This window comes from Garra rufa, chromosome 1 (assembly GCF_049309525.1).
Source record: "Garra rufa chromosome 1, GarRuf1.0, whole genome shotgun sequence".
Taxonomy (NCBI): domain Eukaryota; kingdom Metazoa; phylum Chordata; class Actinopteri; order Cypriniformes; family Cyprinidae; genus Garra; species Garra rufa.
Window position 1 is genome coordinate 74,572,223 of NC_133361.1, and position 27,934 is coordinate 74,600,156.

Genomic DNA, 27,934 nt, shown 5'->3' on the forward strand with positions numbered 1-27,934 from the left:
TTTGTGTCAATAGCCCACTTAGAAATCCCCTCACTGATAAAAATGCTGATGTGTCAAATACTTATTTTCCCCGCTGTATGCAAGAAGAATACAAATACTAATATTTTAATCTTGACGGTCATGTTCACTTTGGGTGGTTTCTGAAGTGGTCCTGTCCCCTTGCATTATATGGACTAAAAATCTTTGCTTGTGTTCATCTGAAGAAAGAAAGTCATAAACATCTGAGACAACATGAGGGTCAGTAAATGGTGAGAGAAATTACATTTTTGGGTGGACCATTATTTTTCAAATAATGCATGAGGGATGCAGAGGCAGTATGAATGATCTGAAAGGCCAAGTAACGTAGGTGATGCAGTAATGTCACCAGTGACTGTCACTTGTATTTAGTAGGTAAGACCTTTCCACTAGAGTGCACCATCTTTGCATGTTTAAAGTCTTCAGTATATATTTGCTGATATTTACCATATAGAATGATTGCAAATGTCTAACCTCTTGTGACCCTTTTTCTTCACTCAAGCTCACAGACAAATCTAGAATGCTGCATGAGTCTCTAACTGGTATCATATTTATAGGTTTAAATTCTCCAAATCTCTGTTTAAATCTCTTTCCCGGGCCACTTCTATATAGTCATTTAGTTCGTCTCTCTCGTTTCTTTAATTTCCTTTAAGACATTGCAAAGATCTTTATGTGTTCTCCTCATTTCAGCAATGGACTTAAGTAAACTTGACTTGACCTTTTTTGGATTATCTACTTTCCCCCGTCTCATCCTGTGAATGTCAATGGAGTCCTTTACTATGAAGACAGTGTCAACAATGACTAGGATTCCACTCAACACTCCTGTGACTGCAGCTGTGGCGGCTGCTGCAGCCCGTCCTACTCTGGCAGTTTGAGCAGCAATCCTGCCAACATTTGCCAGCAGACCGAGATTTGTGAGTTCTCTGCCACACATTAGTTTCTTTTTCTCTACATTGCTTGCCATTTGCACATTGTCAAAAGAGTCACTGACAAAATCCTTGAATTTTTGGATTACTTTCAGTATCTTTCTCACTGTATTCAGAGAATCAAGAATTGGTGTCACTTCGGTAAATTTATCCTGAATTCTCTCAATGTTCTCACGAAGTGATTTTTGTTTGACTGAATTGGTAATGCTGGAAGCAGCACCTGTTACACCACCTGCAACTCCAACTCCAACACCAACACCAGTTACAATCAGAGATGCACCAAAAGTAAAAGGTGCCAAAATTGCACCAACCACTGCAGTGATTCCTCCAGCTGCTCCAATCACTGAACCTGACAGCGCACCTGCTGTGTATTTATGATGAACCTTCTCTAGTGAATCCGTTGTTTCTCCCCACTCTCTAACTAAGGCCTCAAATTGATCATAGTGCTTATTGTAGGTCTCATCAAAGCTATTTAAGGACATCATGAACCTTTGTTCCAGTTCTTGTGGAAATGTCTTGTTTCTGTCTACAGCCTCTCTTAGGAAGGGTTTTGCTATAATTTCATCAGCTGAAGGTCTGGATGTAGGTTCAATGCTGAGCATTTCTTTGATTAATTCCTTTAGATCCGCTGAATACATATTTGAGAATTCAAGAGGCTTTCCTACATTGAAGGAGGATTGTTGAAAGCGACGTTTTTTCATATCTGACTGTGCAAAAAAAAAAAAAACACAATATAAAAGTCTGGTTAAAGATAAGATCCAGGATCATGAAACGGTTTGAAGTTTTTGTTTATTTACTATTTTATTTGTTAAATATTTGCTTGTGTAATGACATCCCTAGTAGGGAGTCAAGTCACATTTTCCGTTGTGTAGTGGATTGTGGAAGATGGGACAGTTAGACATGTTTGACATTGTATTTCATGTTAACATTGTGTGCTATTCTATAATTGAATACAATAAAAATTTCTTAAACAAAAAAAAAAAAAAAACACAACATAATATTCCAAAGCACACATTTTTTGTTGACCCTGGAACAATATTTTAATCTAAAAATATAATTTTGGCCACATTCCTACACCTAACCCTAACCTTTGCCATGATTAATCCCTAAAATCAGAGGATATGATAGATGAATGACACTGATGTACAAGCACCAAACACTCATTATAAGCTTAAACTTTACAAAAAAACTATTACATGTTTTTTTGTTTTTTAAATCTGATTGGTTAATCACAAAGATGTTGAACTAGGAACATGTTGCACTTGGTAAAATCAGGTTCTGTGTCCACATACGGTGAACGTGATTTAACCAAGTACAACATAACATTCCAATCAACCAATCAGAATTGAGGGATCACTTTAAAGGAAATGTCAGTTTTAGCTTACAATCAGAGTTAGGTGCTTCTACACCTTTGTTAATCAGCTATCATTTCCCTCTGATTTTAGTAATAAATTGTGGGTAGGGTTAGGTTAAGGGGTAGGGATTGGGTTGGGTCTATATTTTTGGACTGTAATGTTGATCCAGGAACACGTTTTACTTGACAAAATCACGGCAACCATCCACATACATTACTGAATCACAGCCTTCTTGTGGCATTTACAAATACAAATTTTATCGCATTTAAAATTTTATTTTGATGCATCATGCAACCTTACACTGGATCTGTGTGAAAGTAAAACAGTCATTGAAAGGGTTTTGCTATGCACAAATCTACCTTTTATTAAGTAAATTATTATTATTACTAGAGTGCACTTTGAGAAGGAAAAAATAAATAAAAACTCACCCAAACATCCAGCATGCAGAGATCATAGAGCACCCATCCCAGTGAACAAATATCACTACAAAAATAAACAAACATACAACAAATACATAAATGTAAATAAAGGATCAATTAACATGCATTGTTTAGACCAGGGGTTTTCAAAGTGTGGGGCGTGCCTTCCCAGGAGGGCGCCAGAGCATGTCAGGGGAGGTTCAGGGAAAAAAAAAATTATTATTGAGTTTTATATGTATTTTTTTAATTAAATTTAAATGTTTTTAATTAAACTAAGCTAAAAATAAATAATCAGTCAAATAAGAAAAACATTTTTCACCCAGAAGGCTGTAGCTGTGAATTCACTTCTGTTTGACAAGCCCGCCAATACAGGTATATGCCAATAAGTGCAACGGAGTGGTTTCTGAGACCCCACCGATTCAAAGGCTTCAGTATTCCTAGTTTTAAAAACGTTATATTAACATACTTAAATGTGTAAATAATTGCACTTTTCATGTTAACACAAATAATGATAAAAATGAGTTAACAGTCTGACATTTCTCTGTTTGCTTGTGTGTGTTTGTGGGGAGGGGGGACGCCAATGAGTAAGTTGTGTCAAAAGGGAGGCCCACTGTCTTAGACGTTGAAAACCCCTGGTTTAGACAGCTAAAGTAGTCAGCATTCCATGTAAATACTATGCAAGCAATGCACTTTCAAAATGCATACCTTTTGGAAGTATATTTGTTGTCATCAACTTCTGGGCTGTTATACAGCTCTGCACCTGGAACTGATTTTGTATAAGGATTTGCTCTGAAATAAAAAAAATATAACCTTAAATTAAGAAGAGAAAAGGGCAGCAATACTTGGCAAACTGAATTCTACTTCTTTTTCTTCTACTATGGTGTATGGGAGCCCATAGAACTGCTTGTGGGAAAGTTATAAAATGTGGCATGCAGGTAGAAGATACCGGTATTGGCGACAACTGCAATATTTAAAATGAACAGGACACTCATGATTACACAACACGCAAATAGCCTACTCCTGTGCCAGTACCCGGTTGACTTCCCAGGTGGCAGTATTGTGCCTTAACGCTGACACCTGTCAAACAAGAAAAAGATGCAACACATGCCGAGCTACTCCAAGAAGAACCATGTTCAATATTATATTCAACTGGCTAAACATTGCAAACATAATTAAAAAAAAAAATGTTTCACATCAAACTGAAACATGCCTACATATAAAGCCTACATATAAAGTTCACTCTATTCTTCCTGTTTACCACTCACTTTCATGTCTTTCGAGAAATGGATGAATTCACAATAAATGAACATCTGTATTAGGTATTAGCAAGTTATTAAATATTTGACATTAAAATCTCTAAATTCTTAACAAATGAAACAGTGGACTTAAAATAAAATAATTATTATTAGGGCCCGAGCCCAAAGGGCTGAAGGCCCTATTGTTCTTCTAAGGAATTTTTTTCTTTTCTTTATGTTTTGGGGAATTTTGGGGCTCTTAACATACACAAAAACTCTTTAAACTTTGCACACATGTTGGAATCTGCAGCCATCAGGATGCCACAGAGGCTGGGCCCGGGCATGGTTTTAGTTTTACTCTCAAACACAGTATGTTTGTTTGAATAATAATTATTTTGTAATTAAAAAATAAAAGTTTGCTAAAAAAGAAAATAACAAAATTATTTGCAGTCCGTGTACATTTTTTACTAACTTTATTGTTCTTTGTGCACTTCAAACAATTTTAATCGCGAAACCAGCCCATCATCGCTGCTTGCAGCTTTAATTAGGGCCCGAGCACCGATGGTGTGAAGACCCTATTGGAATTGCTCCGTTTATTATTATTTTCTCCAAAATGAATCGCAATTTCATGCCTAAACATGCCTGTGAACTTAAACATTTCACTTTGCACACACATCAAACCTGGCAAAAAATTTACGTCTGATATGGGTTTCAGAAGTGGGTGTGGCAAAATGGCTCAATAGCACCACCTTTACATGTTCAGAGGTGTGTGCTTTCAGCTTCGTTTCACGTACATGCACGACAATCGGTACACACATGTAACACACCAATACCTACAAAAAAGCCTCCTGGAGCAAAATCCGAAACTTAACAGGAAGTTGGTTATTTTTCATTTACTCAACAATTTTTGTGTCATTTTTGCCATTTTCAGGCGTTGTACTTGAACAAACTCCTCCTAGAGATTTATTCAGATCAACACCAAATTTGGTGAGTCTAATCTAAAACCCTTTTTTGACGTTAAATTGCGAAGATCTAGAGTTTTCGTCAGTGGGCATGTCCGTTGCGGTCTGGCAAATTTCGATGTTTTACCATGAAAGAGGAAGTTGCTATAACTCAGGCATACAATGTCCAATCTGCCCCAAACTTCACATGTGTGATAACACTCCTCCTAGAAATTTAGGCCAATATTCAGTTATAATCACAGCGCCCCCTGTTGGCAATGGAATAAATAATACTCTGCACTAACAGCTGGCAGCAGGAGGTTTGGCACAAATAAATGACTGTCTAAATGATAAACTTTGTCATGATATTCTAATTTTGTGAAATACTGGATTTGATTTTGTTTTAATCTTTAATCCATAATCATCAAAATTAAAACAAATTTGAAATATTGAAATATTTCACTTTGTGTGTAGTGAACTAATGTAACATACAAGTTTCACTTTTTGAAACAAATTATTGAAATAAATGGACTGTCCCTCGATATTCAAACAGTTTGACACATACCTGTAGTTAATATAGGAGAAATATGTTAAAAGTAAATTGTCTCAGTCTGGCTTAGTAGGCTTCAGAATCATGGGGAAGTCTGCTGACTTGACGATTGTGTAGAAGACCATCATTGACACCCTCCATAAGGAGAAAAGGTCTCAATCGGCAATTGCAAAAGAAGCTGGATGCTCACAGAGTGCAGTATCGAAGTATATTTACAGAGAGCTAAGAGGAAAAGGTACACAAGTGACAGGGATGACCATAGCCTTGAGAAGATTGTCAAGCAAGTGCGGTTCAGAAATCTGGGGGAGCTTTATAAGGAGTGGACTGAGGCTGGTGTCAGTGCATCAAGAACCACCACATACAGACGTCTGCATGACATGGGCTACAGCTGGAGAATTACATGCACTAAGGAGAAAAAGTACTGGTCTGTTGCCCATGGGTCCCAAGTCCTGTTTCCAGATGAAAGCAAATTTTGCATTTCATTTGGAAATCAAGGTCCCAGAGTCTGGAGAAAGACAGGAGAGGCACAAAAGTCAAGCTGCTTATAGTCCAGTGTGAAGTTTCTACAGTCAGTGATGGTTTGAGGAGCATGTCATCTGCTGGTGTGGGTCCATTGTCTTTTATCAAGTCCACAGTCAACGCAGCTGTCTACCACAAAATTTTAGAGCACTTCATGCTTCCTGCTGCCGACAAGCTTTTTGGAGATGATGATTTTATTTTCCTGCAGGACTTGGCACCTGCCCACAAAGCCAAATATACCAGTACCTGGTTAAATAGCCATGGAATAACTGTACTTGTACTTGAAAATCTATGGGGTATTGTCAAAAGGAAGATGAGGGAACAGAGACCCCGAAATGCAGACGAGCTGAAGGCCAATATTAAAGCAACTTGGGCTACCATAACCAACATGTGTTTAAGATCCTTTTTTATTGGTCACATGAAATATTCAAATTTTGTGAAATACTGGATTTTTTTTTTTGTCTTTAATTGATAATCAAAATTGAAACCAATAAAGGCTTTAAAAAAATCATTTTGTGTGTAGTGAACTAATATAACATACAAGTTTCACTATTTGAAACAAATTATTAAAATAAATGGACTTTCCCTCCATATTCAAATAGTTGGCACATACCTATATATTAAAAGCAGACTGCCCACCGTACGCTGTTTTTCTAAAGCCACCGGTCCTCGGTGAGCCTGGGTTCAAGGGCCCTTTCATCACTGCTTGCAGCTTTATTTTATAATTGTAACTACTATACTGCCCTCCAAAGGTAACGAGCAGTAACTACACATTTGGTCCAAATTGAGTTAAGGCTTAAAATGGACTTTGTGATGAGTGTTTTGTCTTGTGGCAAAGTATCCTGGTTCAATTTTTTCCCTGGTTCAATTAATTTGAAGACTAACGAGAGTGTCAACATTTTTGACTAGCTTGTGTAAAAACTTTAAAGTTCGACAACACAGGTGCTGCAAATCCTCGCAACGGAAACACAAATACGGAAACGTAATGCAAACTCAGCAACCCGCTGCAAACACAGGAACGCGTTGCAAATAGCACGGACCACAACGGAAATTTTTCAGGGGGACCTCAAAAAGTGACGAACCCATCTGGGACCTGATTATTAGAGCAGAGGTATTATCGGTGAAGTAAAAGGTGATAAAGATGAACTATCACTTTGTAGTTCACCGAAAACACCTCTGCTCTGACCAACAGCCACTGGACAAACAATCAGGTCCCAGATGGTTTCGTCACTTTTTGAGGTCCCCCTGAAACATTTCCGTTGGGGTCCGTGCTATTTGCAGTGCGTTTCTGAGTTTGCAGCACGTTTCCGTATTTGTGTTTGCGTTGCGAGGATTTGCAGCGCCTGTGTTGTCAAACTGATGAAGATGTTTTCTTAATTTGTTGTGGTTTTTATCTGTTTGCATGTGTTTTCTTAAGTTGCAGCGCGTTGAGCTCTCTCAGCCTATAAAGGCATTTTTCTCAGTTTCAGTGTTGGCGTAGTTACTGCACTTTGCCTTTGGAGGGCAGTCTAGACTATCATTGATTTAAATGTACTGTAGTAATACATACAGAGACACTAATTTGGGCAAACAGCACTAGAGACTTGGGTAACACTTTATAATAACTACACACTATGAGTCATTAGTTAAGCATTGGTAAATAGTTAATTAATCATTTTTATTACACGGCTCTTTGGAATGCTTGATTCTGATTGGTCAGTTGAGACATTTGCAGGTTCATTCTTTTCAAATAATCACCGCTCCAAAGTAATAACGCATAGCCAGTACTACTTGTATGTTTAAAATCCCTCCGTGCCAACAAAGATTACCGTTTGGCGCCATCTTGTGACAAACACTGGACAACCACAATTAACAATGGAAAATTTTGACATTAATCTATTTAAATTGTCTTACTAACGTACATAGTTTGAATGTTAGTCACGTGGTACTATATCGTTTCGCGGAAGGATAAAAATGTTAATTTAAAACAAATATGCCAATAAAAGTATTACTAAGGAAATATCTTTACCTAGTGGCCTTGCTTTTTCTAATTCATGTACCTATCTTGGTATTAAAGTTGTTGACTCTCTGTCTAGGGTTGCTCAGACAAATTTCTCTGAAATCAGTCAGAAAATTAAGCGGGATATACAGAGGTGGGACAACTGAAAAATGTCAATGCAAGCTAGAATCAGTACGGTTAAAATGAACATTTTACCTAGAGTTAACTTTTTATTTTTCATGCTCCCTTGTTCCCCTCCCCCTAATTTTTTTAAAGAAACAAACTCATACATTTCTAAATTCATCTGGGGTGGTAGGCGTCCTAGAGTCAGTTTTTCAGTACTACAGTGTGTAAAACCGCATGGCGGTCTTGCTCTTCCTAACTTAATGCTTTACTATCTTGCTTTCCAAATTAGGGCCATGCGTGTCTGGGTGGACACTCACTCCAAAGTACTCTGGAGGAGTATTGAGTCTGACCATGTTCTTCCCCATAGGCAAGGCAAGGCAAGTTTATTTATATAGCACATTTCATACACAATGGTAATTCAAAGTGCTGTACATAAGAGGAGTTAAAATCACAATAGCATAAAAATCATAGTCATAAAAATTTAAAATAATAATCACATAAACAGATTTAAGAACATCTCATTGTCTTCAGTCCACCCCGCCAAATTATCCACCCAGAGATTAGTATAAAATCCCCAACTACATCTATTCTTAGGATAGGTGGTTCCCAAGACATATATTAGCCTTACCACAAGACAGATCGAAACTCGTGACCCACACTTTCACTTTTAGTTTACTTCAGCGCGCTCTCTCAGTCTTGCTGAGAAAATTGCGGCAGCCTTCAGATAGGCAAACTGTACTTCGCTTTACCTGGTCTGCGCAATGTCTAGATAGGCAAACTATACTTCGTCGTATCTACTTCAACAAATATTTAGACAGATAAACTATACTTCATCTTGTCTATTCACAACGAACAGTAATGTCACTAATCAGATAGACAAACTATACTTCGTCTTACCTGATCAGAGACATCACGCCAGGGTCACCAAATTGTAAGAACATTTTAAATGATTTTAAAATTGATTTAAAAATGTATTAAAACAGTAGAAATGATTATACATAAAATAATTAAATCTGTTCGGACGCAGCATAGTGCTCATTCACAGTGCTCATTCAATAAATGCACAACTAAACAGGTGAGTTTTGAGTCTGCATTTAAATGTGGCTAATCTATTAGCACATCTGATCTCTTCTGGAAGCTGGTTCCAACTGCGGGCGGCATAATAGCTAAAAGTGGATTCCCCTTGTTTTGTGTGAACCCTTGATATTACTAACTGACTCGATCCTATTGATCTGAGTTGTCTGTTAGGTTTGTATTCAGTGAGCATGTCTGCAGTGTATGTAGGTCCTAGGCCATTGAGTACTTTATAAACAAGTAAAAGTACTTTAAAATCTATCCTAAACATAACTGGTAGCCAGTGTAAGGACCTGAGGACTGGTGTGATATGCTCTGATTTTTTGGTTCTAGTCAGAATCCTGGCAGCAGCGTTCTGTATGAGCTGCAGCTGTTTAATGGTCTTCTTGGGAAGGCCGGTGAGGAGACCATTACAATAGTCCACCCTGCTGGTGATAAAGGCATGAACAAGTTTCTCCAAATCTTGACGGGAAACAAAACATCTAATTCTTGCAATGATTTTGAGATGATAGTATGCTGATTTAGTTACTGCTTTGACATGGCTACTGAAGCTGAGGTCTGACTCCAGAATCACACCCAGATTCTTTACTTGATTTTTTGTTTTTTGACCCCTAGTGTCAAGGTATGCATTTACCTTATGAACTTCATCTTTGTTTCCAAATGCAATGACTTCCGTTTTCTCCTTGTTTAACTGAAGAAAGTTTTGGTACATCCAACTGTTAATTTCATCAATGCATTGGCAGAGAGAGTCAATGGGGCTGTAGTCATTTGGCGATAAGGCTAGGTAAATCTGGGTATCATCTGCATAGCTGTGATATGCTATTTGGTTCTTTCTCATTATTTGACTTAGTGGGAGCATATACAGGCTGAACAACAGCGGCGCTAGAATTGAGCCTTGTGGGACTCCGCATGTCATGGACGTCCACTTAGACTTATGCTCTCCTATACTTACGTTATAACCTCTCCCTTCTAAGTATGACCTGAACCAATTTAGAACCATCCCAGATAGCCCGACCCAGTTTTCCAGTCTATCTAGAAGAATGTTATGATCGACAGTGTCAAATGCAGCACTGAGATCTAGTAGTACCAGCACTGATATTTTGCCAGAATCAGAATTTAGTCGAATATCATTTATAATCTTTATAAGTGCTGTCTCTGTGCTATGATGTTGTCTGAAACCAGATTGGAAATGGTCCAGGTATCCATTTGAGTTTATGTAGTGGTTCAGCTGATTAAAAACAACCTTTTCAGTAATCTTTCCTATAAAAGGAAGATTTGATATTGGTCTATAGTTGCTCAATATGGTGTTATCAAGATTGTTCTTTTTCAGAAGGGGCTTAACAGCTGCAGTTTTCAGGGAGTTTGGAAAAGTCCCAGAGAGAAGTGAGGTGTTCACCACTTCTAAGAGATCTGCTTCTAAACAGTTAAGCACACTTTTGAAAAAAGGTGTGGGAAGTGTGTCAAGGTAGCAGGTTGATGATTTAAGGTGCTGTACTATTTCTTCCAAAATGTTGCTATCGATTGCTTCAAAAGCAGACATAGTAACGACTTTTTGAAATTGCGGTCGAATCTGTCTGACCTCTGCATAACTTGAGGGTGTGCTAATTGTCTTTCTGATATTTTTCATCTTCTCAGAAAAGAAGGAAGCAAACTCATTGCATTTGCTGTTGGATAGCAGTTCACTAGGGATCTGACTAGGGGGGTTTGTTAGTCTCTCAACGGTAGCAAAAAGAGTGCGAGTGTTGTTTAAGTTGCTGTTTATAAGGTTCGAGAAGAATGTTTGTCTAGCTTTACCTAGTTCAACATTGAAAGCATGAAGGCTGTCTTTATAGATGCTATAGTGAATTTCAAGGCTTCAAGATCTGCCTTTTGCTGGTATATGCTCAAGAAGTTTAAATCAGAAGTTTGGAAATATTATTTGAACTACTTTAAAAGCTTGATTTAACGCAGATTACAGGTCATGTCAGTCTCCCCTTTGGAACAATACCCGCCTATTATCTGGTAATCAACCTTTCATTTACCCTCCCTGGTCCTTAAAAGGTGTGTCCACATTTGGTGATATATTCAACGGTAGTGGACTTCGCACATTTCAGGATATCCAGGCAGACTACTCCTTGCCAGGCACCTCCTTTTTTATGTATTTGAAGTTAAGGTCTGCAATGAAAGCATATGGGGTGCCTTGGAGTTCTATTTTATAAGATCACCCATTGTTAAAGTGGATCAAAAACACTGGAGAAACTCAAGGCACAGTCTCCTTGATCTATAAGCAACTACTTGAATGCTCTTATAAGTCCTTGAAGATATTAGCTGTGTGGGGGAGAGAACTCTCCTGGTTGGGTTATAGTCCTGATTGGAACACAGTTTGGTTAAATCTTACCTCCAAAAAACCCTCGCACACTCTTATTCATTTCAAAACTGTACATACAATGTATTGTACCCCATATAAGCGATATCTGATGAAACTCTCATCCAATCCAAATTGCAGTCTGTGTAATAATAATTCTAAAGGTACCTTTTGCACATATTTTGGGACTGTTTAGTAATATCTCATTTCTGGAAACATGTAGTTCAAGTGCTAAAGTACATCACAAAGTTGCAGTTTGATCTTGATCCTTGTCTTATGTTGTTAAATGATGATTCTTCTTACAAGTTTACATTAGTTCAGAGAAGATTGTTAATGTCTGACTTTACTGCTTAAAAAAACAATTATACAGCAATGGTTTACACCTGACATGGATCTTAAAAGATTCTGGCTGCTTTCGTTTCATCATATTGTTTGTTTAGAACGTAGTACTGCAAGAATTAACGGGGCTAGAATACAAACGGTCACCTATTGGAGCAATATAGCCAAAGCTTTGAAAAAATTATTTTAAATTGAAGATTCGGTAATTTGCTGCCGTGGTTTTTCTGTATGTTCCTTTTAAGTTACTTTTAAGTATTAATCACTGCACTCGTGGTTTGGTGTTTCCCCTTTTTTATCTTTTTTTTAATCTTTTCTTTCTCCTTGGTACTCATGCTGTCACTCAAGCTTTGTAATGTTATTATCTTAAATTAAAAAAAACAATCACAAAAAAAAAGTCACCAAAAAAAAAGGCAGTGCTGTGCGCCTCACGTTTTTAGAACTAAAAGACGCCTTCGGTGTGATCGGGGCCCAATGTGTGCATACCCACTCGACCAGGATGATTGCATCCAGTGGCAGCTCAAAGTAGATTGGTCTCTCTTAGCAAGATCCCATTTTGTCAGTCACAATCGTGACGTCAAGAGTGACAGACTGAAAAGGAATTGTATTTCTGATATGTGAAATTGAAATTTTAACTAGTAAGAAATTAATTCTTGATATCAACAATTTAATTTGAAGGGCAGGCTATGGTGATACTTAAATAGTGAAAATACATTTACAAATATCAAGAATTTTATTTGTTACTAGTTGAAATTTAATTGCTGATATCAAGAATTCATGTCCTGAGACTGAACAAAAGTCAAAACAGCTTGCCAACCATATGCAGATAATAACGGGCATGAAAACAGGTTAAATAATATAACAGCGTCAAAAGCATGAGCTTTTATAGCTCCTAATGGCTCTATGCAATTAGGGAATATTTTTATATCAGTGACAGGTATCAAATGACCTAAATTATGATGTTTGCTCAAGTGGGTGCTGGGGTCTTATCTTTTGGATTGCAACGTACATACATTTGTTAATTAACATTAAACATAGTGTGCATCTGATTAGAGCTGGTCGGTGTGGTAGCTCAGGTATACATAGTCATAGGCCACTCGCATTAAGCAGTTCTCTTTCAAACTTAAATTGGCAAAAGAACAAAAAATTATTTCAAAATATTTCACCAATGATTTTGGTGTGTAACCTTGTAAACAGTCTTAAACGAGTTAAAAAAACCTTAGTTGAGAGAATATTGGGTGTGTCGGATGTGCATCAGGTTTAAAGGGACAGCAGGTAATGACATTCATATTGTCTTTTTTTTTTTCTAATGATAGGACGTAATTGCTGCTGTACTGTGCCATCCCAAGAGGTGTTTAATACTGACAAAAAAGTAGTAATTTAGTAATTTATTCAGCTGATGTGTGTTTGTGCAGGAAAGATTTTTAATCAGTGTTTCGAGTGGTTTTCTGAAGTAATAATGTATTGTTTTTAATTTTGTAATGTCTTATTTGTTAAAGGTTATAGGTATATAAGATATTTAACTACATCTCAACACATTGTTGATGCTAACAAACACACATGACAAAATGGAAACAGTTTATAAAATGCTAAACTTAGTTTTCTAACTGTGTTTGAAGTGGATAATATTTGTAATAGCAGTTTATAGTTTAATGATCTTAAAATTCTGTATGAGTGTTTTTTCTGTCTTAACATGTACTGCATATTGCTCTGTAGTTCTGTTTTATTCACATCTTTTTTGTCAAATCCATTTCTTTTAAGTTTTCGTGTGAAAAAATCCTGAATGAGGGTCTAAAGTTGGCATGAATGTAACCAAACAGCTACACATTTTTAACTCAAACTGTTGAAGTCTGTCAGTCATATAATGTCCAGTCAATGGTCACTAAATCTTTGAGAGTAAAACAAAATACACAAAAACCAAAATTAAACCCTGCAGCTTGTGATGATACATTGAGATCTTAACACACCAAATGATCAGTCGCACATATACACAGTGAAGTGATCGCTTTGAGAAATTTGAATTTTTTTTTTGAAAAATAAACATCAAGTTTTCATTTTTGGGTGAACTATCCCTTTAACCTGTTTAAGGCTAACAATATGCATTGAATGCACTTGTAAGAATGTTTAAGAATGTTCTTTTTTTGTTGTTGTAAATTATAGTTTTGACAAATGTAAACCATAATGTGTATTTAATCATTTGTATGTCAGTTGCAACACAAACCTTTTGAAATCTTCAGGATGGTTAGACTCAGAGTTACTCTTCATCCTGTCCTTGTTCAGCATTGTTGCATATGTCTCTGTAAGATGTGTATAGTTTACATGTGAGTCAAAATTAAGAAAATATTTAATTACTCATGGTCTGTAAAAAAAGAACTATTAAAACTGGTCTGTGTACCTCTGTGTTCATTCTAACCGTGACAAGAAAAGTAAAAAAAAGACTTTGTAAATGTGAATACCATTACTATTACATCATACTTATTTACTATAGCTACGTTTAGTTCTGAACTTGTTCTGGAGAAGGTTTTATTAGCAAAACAATAAGCTGCGAGCGCAGACACATATATGATTTAATAAAGGCATTCCTCTTGTATATTATCTGTTGCTCCACAAAATAAACCACTTTAATACATTTTAGATTTAATAACCTGGTTTTTGATACTATATTTTTTATGCATTATCCTTAATGTATAAGCACACATTAATAATTATATTTTAATATAATAATACATACATACTGTACATAGAAATACAAGCTTTAGAGCAGTGATTTTTAATTCTGTCTTGGAGTATCCTTAGCCCTTCACATTTAGCTTACGCAAGTCTCCCTCATTTTTCAAACCTGATTCAACTCATCAGGGCTGCGTTTCTCAAATGCCTCAGTACATCACAGACACATTGCCACCAATAGAAGTATGACAACTAAGGCTACGTTAGTAACTGGAGCATTCCCTTTCAATCAGTCTTTTCCATTGCTCTTACACACTTACTGTATGGGAAATGCATCTAATAGTGCTGTGCTATGAGCAAGTGCAGAACAAAGGGGATCCAGCTTAAGAAGAAATAGAAGGGTAATAACTTGTGCTCTGAATGGAGTGGAAAGCACTTTAGGGACATAGCTGTCGTGGTTAGAGACGCGGACTTGTAACCCAAAGGTTGCAGGTTCGAGTCTCAGGTCCAGCAGGACTTGTCGATCAAGTCTTGAAGATACGATGAAAGTGGACCGAAGCCCTCTGCTTTTTCCACATAATCTTCAGATTCTTGTGGCGGCCTCTATTTTCTAGGTCATCTACTTTTGCCTGCAGCTGATCTACCATCGTCTTCAAGTTAGACACCTGCCTTTCCGTAGCTGTTGCTGAATCGTCGGTAGATGAAATCCTCCACTCGGCTTCTTGCAGGCGCGATTCAGCGCCAGTGACTCTCTGAGAGAGAGCGGTAACCGAATTCTGAATGCAAGAAACGGAGTTGGCGATACCCTCCAGATGACTAGTGATTCCATCAAGGCGTGATTTTATTTTTTATTTTTTGGCCTTTTTTGCCTTTATTATGATAGGACAGATCAGATAGGACAGGAAGCGAAGTGGGGGAGAGATAGGGGGTGGGATCGGGAAAGGTCCTCGAGTCGGGATTCGAACACGGGACGCCCAGAGCGCAACGGCGCTATATGTCGGCGCGCTAACCACACGCCTATCGGCGCCGACAGCCTTTATTTCTGATAGAATCAGTGACATGTCCAGGTGCTACGTCAGTGTTAGGATTAGCCGAGGGCGCATGGACAGTTGGCTTCTTGGTATCCTTTTCTTTAACCTTCTGCGAACGCGTCAAGGCGAAAATAGGAAAATCCTTATCAGAAGGTGTGTCTGACATATTTATAGTCTGTTCAACAAAATTAAATGAGAATTCAGAGGAAAAAGCGTGATTTACTAAGTCGAGCGGAGCAAAGAACGTCTCGGTTACGTATGTAACCCTCGTTCCCTGAAGGAGGGAACGGAGACGTCACGTCGGAGACGAACGAATTGGGATATCGCTTTAGAGATACCAAACCTCTTTGTTTGTAAACTAAACGAGCCAATGCACATTGGCATGCATGATTGCATCCAGCTGTCGCTGATCACAGCGTGAGCATAAATACACAGCAGGTGCAATGCATAGACAGGATTTCGCTGAGGAGCCGAGTTTGGGTCCGGCCGCACAGCGGTGGTACAGCAGCTGAGGCGATGGAACGTGACGTCTCTGTTCCCTCCTTCAGGGAACGAGGGTTACATACGTAACCGAGACGTTCCCTCTCAGTCGGTCTCTTCGACGTCACGTCGGAGACCGACGAATTTGGATCCCTAGCAAAGCGCCGCAGCTGCTGCCCCCCTCCAGTTTCCTGAGCAGGCCTCCTGTCCTCCAATTTTTGCTTAGGCCAGGGGCAGATCAGAAAAGACCAGTCACTGTATAACATAGCACTACCCACTTCAGTGAAGCTGGAAGCCTCTCAGTGTTTCTACCCGTTTGAGGTGAGAACACAGGAGGAGACTGGCTCTACACGAAGGCTATAAAACCAAGCGAACGTGTTGGGGGTCGCCCAGCCCGCAGCTCTTCAAATGTCAGATAGCGAGGCACCACGAGCCAGCGCCCAACACTTCTAGTTGAGTGAGCTCGCAACCTGAGCGGGCAGGGCACGCCCTGAGCTTGATAAGCCAGGGCGATGGCATCCACTATCCAGTGAGCCATCCTCTGCTTGGAGACGGTGTAAGGAGTGAAATTATCTCCTCATGGAATTAAAACACAGAAACTCAAAACAGCTGCCATGCAATAAAGCAATAAAACTACTGGAATCAGGAGAATCGATCTTCAAAGAGAAAGCAAACAACCCCACCCTGACCTACCCCCCTCTCTTCTCCCACTCTCTCACCTTTCTTCCCAAAAGCTTTTGCTGGAAATCAGTAAGATCATCCACATGTTATATCTTGTGAATATATTGTTTTTCTCCTTCATGTTTGATATCATTTTAATGGTCTCTGTGTGTTTGGTAAAATGGTCTCAATTTCATAGCAGTCACATATACTGTAAGAAAGATTGAAAACTTCCATAGAATTGGGTTTGTTGCCATTGGATGTGTTCTCCCTTTAGGGGCAAATGTGAACCCCCAACCAGGTGCGAGCCTGGGGTTGCGAGAACTCCTGAAAGACCAAAAGGTCTTTGTATTTTTACAACTGATTAGAAGATATGTTTGTGTTGGTCTGGTATATAAGGCAAGTGGTGAAACAGTACGGGGGGATTTTGTAGCCAAATGAACCCCACTGTATACAAGAGTCTCTGGAGCTAAACCTCCAAGTCTCCCATGCTGCAGTGTGTCTCTCTGATAGTCAGGAATGCTTTTTCACTCTTAGATACTTCTTTGAGTTACTGAGGTTATGTATGTGTCTAAATTGAAACTGAATTGGATTCTCATTGTTTAATTGTGTAATTGGCATGATACATTTTTACCTGACAAATAAAATGTTAAATTTTGCTATTCTGATACGTCCTGAAATCATTATAACTATTAAATCATGGAGGCCGATGTTACCACAAAATAAGACCAGGATTAGACAAACTGGAGGCGCGGGAACGGATGAAGCAGTAGGCACATCCTCTGAAGACCTCCTGATTTCTGCTTATCACTGAAGTTAACAAGTTGAGCATGGGAAAGACTAAGTAAACTACACTTTTGTACGAAGCAAGCAGTAGGCGGCTGGTCAAGAGTGCATTAGTCTCCCACAACCTCTGATTAATTATCAGACTGGCGATTTTGTGACGTATGATCCACGTAAAGGCCGACGTGAGACATAAAAGCGACATTGGGTCCCTGATGAACGGATAATTGAAAAGATGGAATGTCTAGAATAATCAAATTCCCAAATTAATTCATAGTCTATATTTATGATAACCTTTTGATTGGAAATACAGTCTAAATTTAATGATCAATTAAAAATTGGAGTCAGATTAGTATGGAGCCAGATCAAAATTGAAACTAAATCTTGAAGCGCTGAAAAAAGACCGAACATGCAGTAAGCCTTCAACCAGATCGCTGGACTGCTTTCGTGCCAGTGAGTCGGTCCTTTCAGTTGGTGACATTCCCTAGTGATCTCCCATTATGAGGCGAGGGTTTTTCAGCGCAACATTCGAATGTGCTCCGGAAAGAGGTTTGAGCTTCTCCTTCCCCTTTCTTCATCTGCTGCGGTAAGTCATTTCTTATTTACCTTTTTAGAAGTGTTGAGGGAAAGCCTAGACGCACCCGATATATACACATTTGTAGAATGAGTCGGAATACTCATAAATTAGACCGGAGACGTAGAAATCCGGTGGTGTTTAAGAATTAGACGAAACCACATGAACTAACAGGGACATGATAGCAGCAGAGTAGATAAAGAATGAAGTCTCTTGAGCCAAAATCAGAATCTCGTAAGAGAAGAAAATTTAGAAATGGAATAACATCATCCACATTTATTCTGGTACTCAACAGAGGGCTGTAAATTAGAATCTAAATTCTGAAATGAACAATCTCCTGTCACCATTGTTTAGTGGCTACATTAACTGAGCAACATTGGAAAGGCAAACAGTTATGTTCAAGTTCTCACTAAAATCCTTTTGTGAAAGTGAAGTTGGGCAGGACAGGGCAATAAAATTAAAGCTTAGAGGATTTGAAAAGAAACTCTAATCTGACAAAATGATCCTGCTTGTATTTTCAAGTTTGTAATTGTGTTAAACACATTGTGTGTATAGACCACACATCATAGTTGTTTGTGCTACTAAATGTACACATAGGCTAGTCGAGTTTATTCTTTAAAAACATGACTGCTTTACTGTAAGTGTGTAAAACACTTAGGTAAAGGTTGTAGATGCTACATGCATACTAGACCAGGTGTCCTGTTTAAAAATAGAATAACTGGAATTGTATAGCAATTTCAAGTTGAATGTGTGTCTATAATGAATTTGTTTGTCTCCTAATTGGTAAACTCTGCTATTTTCAATATAGCTGCAGTGATCCATGTGTAGGAGCATAGAATTGCCATGTGGCCACAGTGTGATCTCACAATTGTCCTAACAATGAAAATATTTTCCGAACAGCGGATTTTAAAGTTCAGTCTAAATAACTATAGTTTATAGCTTGGTTTTAATTTAGAGTTGACAAAATTACCTTAAGTTTGTATGAGTCTTTGTCTTTAAGTAGACAGACAAACATGAATAGACCTCTGAATCTAGAACACTGATCTAATCATTCAATGATGTAATCAACAGAAATGTAATCTGCATTTGCTCAGGGTTTGCCCAACCCCCAAACTTTCTCACACTCAAAGAGATTCCTAAAAGGATACAGTTAGTTACAGCACAGCTCAAAACTAAAAAAAAATTTGACCAATCCCGAATTGTAGTCACAGAGATTGGCAACACTTTACTTTACAACAATAGTCATTTATTGATATTGGTTAGTGTAGTGGCTAATTTGAATAAGCAATGAACAACACACTTCTTATGGTATCTTTTAGTCTGTGTTCAACAAGAATACAGTTAAGGGGAATTGTTGGGAATTGTGTCGTTGTTCATTGTTTGCTCATGTTGGTCCATAGGGCATTAACTAATGCTAACAAACACAACCTGTGTTTTTAATGATGCATTAGTGAGTGTTGAAATTAGCATGAATTAGGATTAATAAAAGCTGTTTAAGTATTGTTTTCTTGGTTCATGTTAATGGAACTAATGAACCTTGTTGTAAAGCGTTGCCCAAAATGTTTAGATTGAGCAATGATTTGACTCCTAATTTCAGTATGTGCTTGCGGGCATTCAATGTCCACGACAACAAAAGCTATAACTGGGTTCCAGTTTGGCTTGTTGCTGTGCACATGATGCACATGCTGGAACTGCTGTGGTCACAGGTCCAAATCAAAGATGTATCTTTAAAAAGATCAGTGAGATGATAACCAATTACTCTAAGCAAGTTGCTCAGGAGGCCCTCCAGAGACCAGTGATAAAAGTATTTTAATTTATAATATTTTAATGTAATATAACTCATATTATAACAATCTTATAATATACTTTATTACAATGGCCAAGCATGGCCTCTAGTCTCATGATGATTCAGCATAAGTTTAGAAGAGAAAAGAAAGTTATGGGAAAATGAGAGAAATGATCAGAATGTAGGAAGAATGTACATGTATGTAAGAAGTTGGAAGCACTACTAGTGCTAGGGAAAGGTATCAAGGGAAGGTGGTTTAAGCAGGAATGGGTAAGAAAGAAAAGTGAAAGGAAGAATGATCAAACTAGTGAGAAAGAACTTCTTGATCTTCTATTTATGCAAAATCTTCAATGAAGAAAAGTTAACATAACCTAAGCTTTACCAGATAAAATGATCAATCTGATTGGAATATCTTGAATAGGCCAAATTCATCCAAGGCCATAAGATAATTTAAATTTGATTCTGTTGACATGCAACCCATTAACAAGGGAAGGTACAAGTTTGTCTTTCTTCTTGCAACAAAACAACGAACACAGTGGGGTGCAAGTGTTAGCAAACTGACCCACCCCTCTCTGGGAATGCTAACTCAGAATCTGATCAGAGAGCTCATTTTACTTTGGCATGTGATTAAAGTTGTGGGTAATGCTAAAATCAGGGGATAAAATCAGGCAGGGACTTACAAATCTCTACTGAATACAGAGATGGAAATGGTCAAGGTATGAATAGTGTAAAAAAATCACAATTACTAAGCTAACAGTACAGCACCAAAACTGGCAAACTTATGCCATGATCACAGATCTGACTAGTGTAAACAGTATCATTTAAAGACATTTTCCCAGCAGATTTGGGTGACAAAAATCATGCAACACAGCAGACTGTGAAAACAGCTGAAGGTACACTATGCTTAGATTGGGTTAAAACACTAGCTCTTTGAGCTGAACATTGACACTTGGTTTATCTTGACCTTTTCATTACAAAAGTATGATCACAATAATGATACAGGTCTTTGTAAACAAAAACAAATTTTGTGCGGATGGTATGCAATCCTAGATTACAACCACCTGTAACAAAGTTGTGGCTGTGACCATCACAGGAAAAGTAAGATCCACCATTTTCCAAACAATTCGTGAAAAGGCCCAGGATTAAACTGTTTTACTCTCTGTATTTTTACCTTTCAGACTGACTGCTGCCAGTTCTGAGGAACAAATTCCACAAGGATGTCTGGTCCCACCTACACCAACTTACACACACAACAAGGAGATGGGGGTAGAGATACTTCAAGGGGTCATTCACACTCATAACACTCTGCAAGTAGTAACATGACCTCCCAGTATAGCACTGGAACTAAATTATACAACACAGATTATAATAGACTAGACTCCACCCATCTCCTAAACACAAACATACAAACACACTTCATTACAATGACCACACTACATCCTTACCTGGCATAATTCAAAAGGATGTCCAGGTCTAAATTACTCATTTTAATCTATCACACATTATTGACTGCATACATATAGGTCAAAGGAAATTATTTTTTATAATTTCATTTCAATAATAGCAAACATTTTTGCGATCTTAAAGTCTTGCAAATGTAATGGTCTAATGAACTTATTGTATGTAAGTACCTGTAATGTGTATAGGACATGCATGGCTACAGTCACACATCAATCTAATTTAAATTTTGAATGCAGAAGTAGAATTCAAATTCTACTTAAAAAATACAAATGAGACCTATTCATCAATGCAACTGGTCTCTTAGGACAAAATGTTTATGTCCAGTCATTGGCATTGTTGCAAACTAGGGGGCCCACTAGTTTACAGCATGTGTCTAATGACAATACAAATTTATAAAAAATAAATCAATTATACAATTTCCAACCAACCTGTCTTATAAAGTGTGACTTAAGCCTGCACATTAAATTCACAAAGAATGATTGAAAAGCTATACAGCAGATTTGAAATCTTTGTTTCTTTAAATGTCATTCTTGAACTGACTTGATAAAAACCATAGGTCTGCATCAAGGAATTTATTGTAGAACAAGTAACAGACAATTTTATGATTGTAATTATGAAATTGTGTATTTTCATGTTTAATTATGTGACATATTTTGATTATGTATACCACTGGTAAACATACCGGTTATATTGGTTTTGCTACTTTCCTTAATTTATCCAGACCAAGTACCTAAATCCAAAAATACATTACATAAACAATTTGGCAACCAAATGAGACCTGTTTGCTAAATATTTGACTCTAAGAGATGGAGACCTTATTTACCACTCGCACTTTTGACATGAATTTCTTGTTTATCTCATAACCCTTCTTTCATTCCACAATATCACTAGTCATCAGTGTTAAAGTGTTGCATGGTCACTCAGAAGTTGTTTAGCTGCCTCTCATACATTGGAGCACCACCAGTTAAATAATTCCTTCACCTATGGAAATGTGACAGACCCTGCAGACCACACCTTCTACCTAAAGGCAACGAAAGGATTCGTAGCAGGTCATGTAAACATCCTGGGGAGGTTTTAACAATTTCAACTCGATCAACTCAACGAACCTGATATGACAAGAATTCTACAGACTGATTACCATTACAGCCAGTGCAGATGACCACTCTGCTTATCAATTAATACTGCCTGCTCATCAAATACTTTGGCAGTAGTCTCATTCAGAGATAATCTGATTTTGGCCCCTCAGGAGCTGCTCTGAGTTTGTCCCAAGGGGCCAGGGAAGGTCTGTAAGGAGTTAAATTATCTCCTCATGGAATTAACATACAGTACGAACAGATGGCATGCAACAAAACAATAAAAACTAATCTGAAGAGGGATCTTCAAAGAAAGCAAACAACCCCACCCTGACCTACCCCCCTCTCTTCTCCCACTCTCTCACCTTTCTTCCCAAAAGCTTTTACTGGAAATCAGTAAGATCATCCACATGTTATATCTTGTGAATATATTGTTTTTCTCCTTCATGTTTGATATCATTTTAATGGTCTCTGTGCGATTGGTAAAATGGTCTCAATTTCATAGCAGTCACATATACTGTGAGAAAGATTGAAAACTTCCATAGAATTGGGTTTGCTGCTATTGGGTGTGTTCTCCCCTTAGGGTTAGATGGCAAATGGGACCCTGGGTCGCGAGAACCTCCTGACAAAACAAAAGGTCTCAGCGTTTTACAACTGATTGAAAGATTTGTTTGTGTTGGTCTGGTATATAAGGCAAGTGGTGAAACAGTACGGGGGGATTTTGTAGCCAAATGAACCCCACTGTATGCAAGAGTCTCTGGAGCTAAACCTCCAAGTCTCCCATGCTGCAGTGTGTCTCTCTGATAGTCAGGAATGCTTTTTCACTCTTAGATACTTCTTTGAGTTACTGAGGTTATGTATGTATCTAAATTGAAACTGAATTGGATTCTCATTGTTTAATTGTGTAATTGGCATGATACATTTTTACCTGACAAATAAAATGTTAAATTTTGCTATTCTGATACGTCCTGAAATCATTATAACTATTAAATCATGGAGGCCAATGTTACCACAAAATAAGACCAGGATTAGACAAACTGGAGGCGCGGGAACGGATGAAGCAGTAGGCACATCCTCTGAAGACCTCCTGATTTCTGCTTATCACTGAAGTTAACAAGTTGAGCATGGGAAAGACTAAGTAAACTACACTTTTGTACGAAGCAAGCAGTAGGCGGCTGGCCAAGAGTGCATTAGTCTCCCACAACCTCTGATTAATTATCAGACTGGCGATTTTGTGACGTATGATCCACGTAAAGGCCGACGTGAGACATAAAAGCGACATTGGGTCCCTGATGAACGGATAATTGAAAAGATGGAATGTCTAGAATAATCAAATTCCCAAATTAATTCATAGTCTATATTTATGATAACCTTTTGATTGGAAATACAGTCTAAATTTAATGATCAATTAAAAATTGGAGTCAGATTAGTATGGAGCCAGATCAAAATTGAAACTAAATCTTGAAGCGCTGTAAAAAGACCGAACATGCAGTAAACCTTCAACCAGATCGCTGGACTGCTTTCATGCCAGTGAGTCGGTCCTTTCATGATTAAGTCTATATAAGTGTGCAGCGATGTGAAGATCAGCTGTTAAAATGAACCATCCATTCATTCATCATATCATCATGCAAAACTAAGAATTAGAATAATTGTAAGAGGACGATCGTGTGCGGTTTGATGAATCAGAGAATCAGGTGCGGGTGGGTGGCAGGCAGATTACACTATTGCCTGATTTTGCTTTATTTCGTCGTCAAAAGTAAGATTTTGCTCTTTCTTGTCATCAAAAGTATTCTGAAACAAGTCACAACTGAGCCGCTGTGCAAAGACTCATGTTATGGCAATATCTGGATCATGGCTGACTCCTGTTATATCAGATTCATTTCTTGCGATTGAAAACTATTCATTATATCGCAAAGACAGGACTGATAGAACTGGTTGCTCTTTATGTAAATAAAAAATATGCACATTCTATAGTAAAACTATCAACAGTATCAGAGTCACTTCAATTGGTTATTCATTTTACAAATCAATGTTCAGTTACTATTATTGTCACATACAAGCCTCCAAATGTCAGTCCAACTGCATATTTTTTGCAGTTTTCAGACTTAATAAAATCGGTTAAAACTAATGAGCTTGTTATTCTTGGCGACATCAATTTAAACTGGATTGATAACTCATCTAAACTTCTGAAAACAACTGCCATAAAATATGGTCTCCATCAATTAATTAAAGATCCCACCAGATTTGGAAAAACACAAAGTTCTATTTTGGACCTTATTTTCACTAATCAACCAAGTATGGCGTTTCAGGAGTGATAAACACAGCAGTTTCAGATCATTCACTCATATATGACATTAGGAAATGTTTTAAACAGCCAAAATGTCAATACTTAACAAATATACAACTACCTGTAAAATACTTAAGCAATAAGGTACGAGAGACAACAACTGACATCGGTTGAGCATCTAAAACAAAGAACTCTAAAACTTTCTGTGTTATTCCCAAGGCTTTCAAGCTTTCCGTCGGAAACTTGCTTATCATAACTACCATATCATCAGCATAAGCTGACACTACAAGATTTTCTTTACAATTCGGCAGACATATACCATGTATTTTAACCCTTATTTGATATAAAAGAGGTTCAATTGCCAAGGAGTAAAGCATGCCAGATAATGAGCACCCTTGTCTGACACCCCTATACACTTTAAAAGGAGCACATAAACCACCATTGATTTTGAGAATGCTCTCCACGTCACTATAGAGAACTTTAATACAATCAGTAAACTTTTGACAAAAACCAAAAGACTTAAAAACTTTCCAGAGATAACTATGCTCTACGCGGTCAAAAGCTTTTTCCTGATCTAAAGAAATTAACCCACAATCCAAATTAAGCACCTTGGAGACCTCGAACAAATCCCGCACTAGAGAAATATTATCAATTATCGATCTGCTGGGGACACAGTAGGTCTGGTCAGAATGGATAACACTACCCATCACCCCTGCCAACCGATTCGCCAACACTTTAGAGAGCAGCTTGTAGTCGTTGCAGAGCAAGGATACAGGTCGCCAGCACTTGATGTCAGTAAGGTCACCCTTCTTGGGCAAGAGGGTCAACACCGCTCTACGGCAGCTCAGAGGCAGTTGGCCTTCAGCCAGGCTTTCATTAAAAACCTCTAGCAGATCCTCTTTCAGCTCAGCCCAGAATGCCTTGTACCAGTCAACCGGTAAACCATCAATTCCCGGAGCCTTTCCCGACTCCGTTCCTTGGAGGGCCTTAAACAGCTCTGCCTCACTCAAATCACCTGAGATTTCGGCGTTGGCTTCCTCCGATACCTGCGGCAACTCATTAAAAAAATCACTTTCACTTTCATATCCTGCTCCGAGTTCGTTTTTATACAAATTTTCATAAAAACCCACTGCTCTTCTACGAATTTCTGCAGGGTCTGTCAGTAGTTTACCAGAATCAGAGCGCAAAGCATGAATGGCTCTACTTTGACCATTCTTCTTTTCCAAGTTAAAGAAAAACTTAGAAGGCGCATCCATCTGATTTGCACTCTGAAACCGTGATCTGATCAGAGCCCCCTGTGCCTTAAAACCCAGCAAATCAGCCAACTGCGTCTTCTTTTTAACCAGTGTGTCAAAATGACTTCTGACACCAGTTGACTCAGCCAAATCATGGAGCTTTAAAATCTCAGCCTCCAAGGTATTCATACTTAAAACAGTCTCTTTAGTGACGTTCTGAGCATACTGTATACAGAACTGTTTAATTTGACTTTTTCCAAAGTCCCACCATTGTCTTAAAGAAGTGAAAGATTCTTTTGTATTTCTATACTCGCCCCAAAACACTTTGAACACTTCTTTAAAATAATTATCACTTAACAAATTAACATTTAGCTGCCAGTATGCACTCTTTACCTTAATACAGTTCAAAAACACCGAACACTGTACCATGCTATGATCAGAGAAACCCAGTGGGGTAATTAAACACTTTCTTACGATACTACACTGATGTTTATAAACATAAAATCGATCAAGCCGAGCCAAAGAAATAACAGTGTCACAAGCGTGAGCCCAAGTATATTGTCTTTGTGACCCATTAAGCCGCCTCCAAATATCACACAGCTCATGTGTCTTAACAAATTGACTCAAACGATTTCGTGATGGCTGATGAGGTTCAATATGGTTTCTATCTAAATTTGACATGGTACAATTAAAATCCCCACCCAAAAATAGGTAATCCTCCACACAACATTTCTGCATTACAGAACAAAGTGTATTTAAAAACACTATTCTCTCAACAGCTGAAGTAGGAACATACACACAAATAAAAATTAAAGTATATTTATCAAAAGTGGCTCTTACTTTTAAAAGCCTACCTTTGACTACTTCCTCCACCTGATATGTGCATGGATTAAAATTTTTAGCAAAAAGGATGGCGACCCCTCCACTAAGAGAAGTACCATGACTCAAAATAGAGACTCCATCCCACTCAGCTGCCCAATCAGCAGCGTTTCTCAGATCACTGTGAGTTTCTTGCAACATGGCAACATCAATTCTTTTTTGTTTAATCACCTCAAATGCTCCAGCTCTTTTTCCCCTTTCTCTTAGACCATTTACATTTATTGTTGCAATATTAACCTCACAAATGTTTAAAAAATAGAAGGAAAACAAACACAAGACTGCGCACACACCTTTTTCCATGAACCTGCTACTAAACTCTTTCTTCATTTGCATCCCCAGAGGAAAGCTGTCTCACTATCTTTTTTAATCGATAGATTTCTTTATTTGTAAACAAACCTTCTGACATAAAAAGCCTAGATTTGTCAACAAATTGTTTCGTGTCAGGAAAGTACTCACTTACACGCACTCCTCTTTTATTTTTAGTAACCTTAAGAAAGAGTTTAATATCATCCACTTCATAGCTGCGAGAAGAAAAGTCACTCTGGGACAAACTCACGCTAGAATCAGAGGACTCACTCCCGCTTTCCATGTCATCGTCACAATGTACATCTTCCACATCCACTTTTTTTGCTTTACTAGTTTGAAAATCGTCGGCCTTTTTTCTCTTTGTTGGGACCTTAAATTGACTCTGTTCCGCCTCCGTGATACCGCCGTCTAAACTCAAGCCGGACTGCAAAACATTAACCACGCACCCATCTCTTACCACGTCTTTCTGCACAACGGATTCCAAAATTAAACCATCAGTGTCAATCGAAGTGCCTTCTTTAACCGCAGCTTTGGCAGTAGTTGCCTGAGCCTCCACCCCCTCGCTCACTTTCCCCGGCGAAACAGCGTTTGATGGTCCGGCCTCAGCCGACTCGCCAACCTCACTCGCGCTATCATCAACCACTGGTCTATTTTCGTTTCGATTAGGACATGCGCGGATTAAATGACTGATATCCCCGCAGTTAAAGCATTTCATTTTTTCTGTTGTAGCATAAATAACGTAATCACAATCATCAATTTTAAGATGAAGTGACAAATCAAGCTCTTCGTCCTCTTTTAAAATCATAAAAAGAGAGCGTCTAAATGAAAACACATGTTTCAAAAGCGGGGATTTACATCTAACCGGTATCATTTTGATGGGTGACACCAGTTTTC

The 27,934-nt window shown here is 38.1% G+C and overlaps 1 protein-coding gene and 1 pseudogene across 1 annotated transcript in view; both read right to left on the bottom strand.

The window, feature by feature from the left end:
* The window catches only part of LOC141319911 (NACHT, LRR and PYD domains-containing protein 12-like), an 812,443-nt gene that overhangs the window by 765,770 nt on the left and 18,739 nt on the right, over positions 1-27,934 (bottom strand). The gene's annotated exons all lie outside the window — the stretch shown is intronic.
* Positions 567-27,755, bottom strand: LOC141342618 (uncharacterized; annotated as a pseudogene).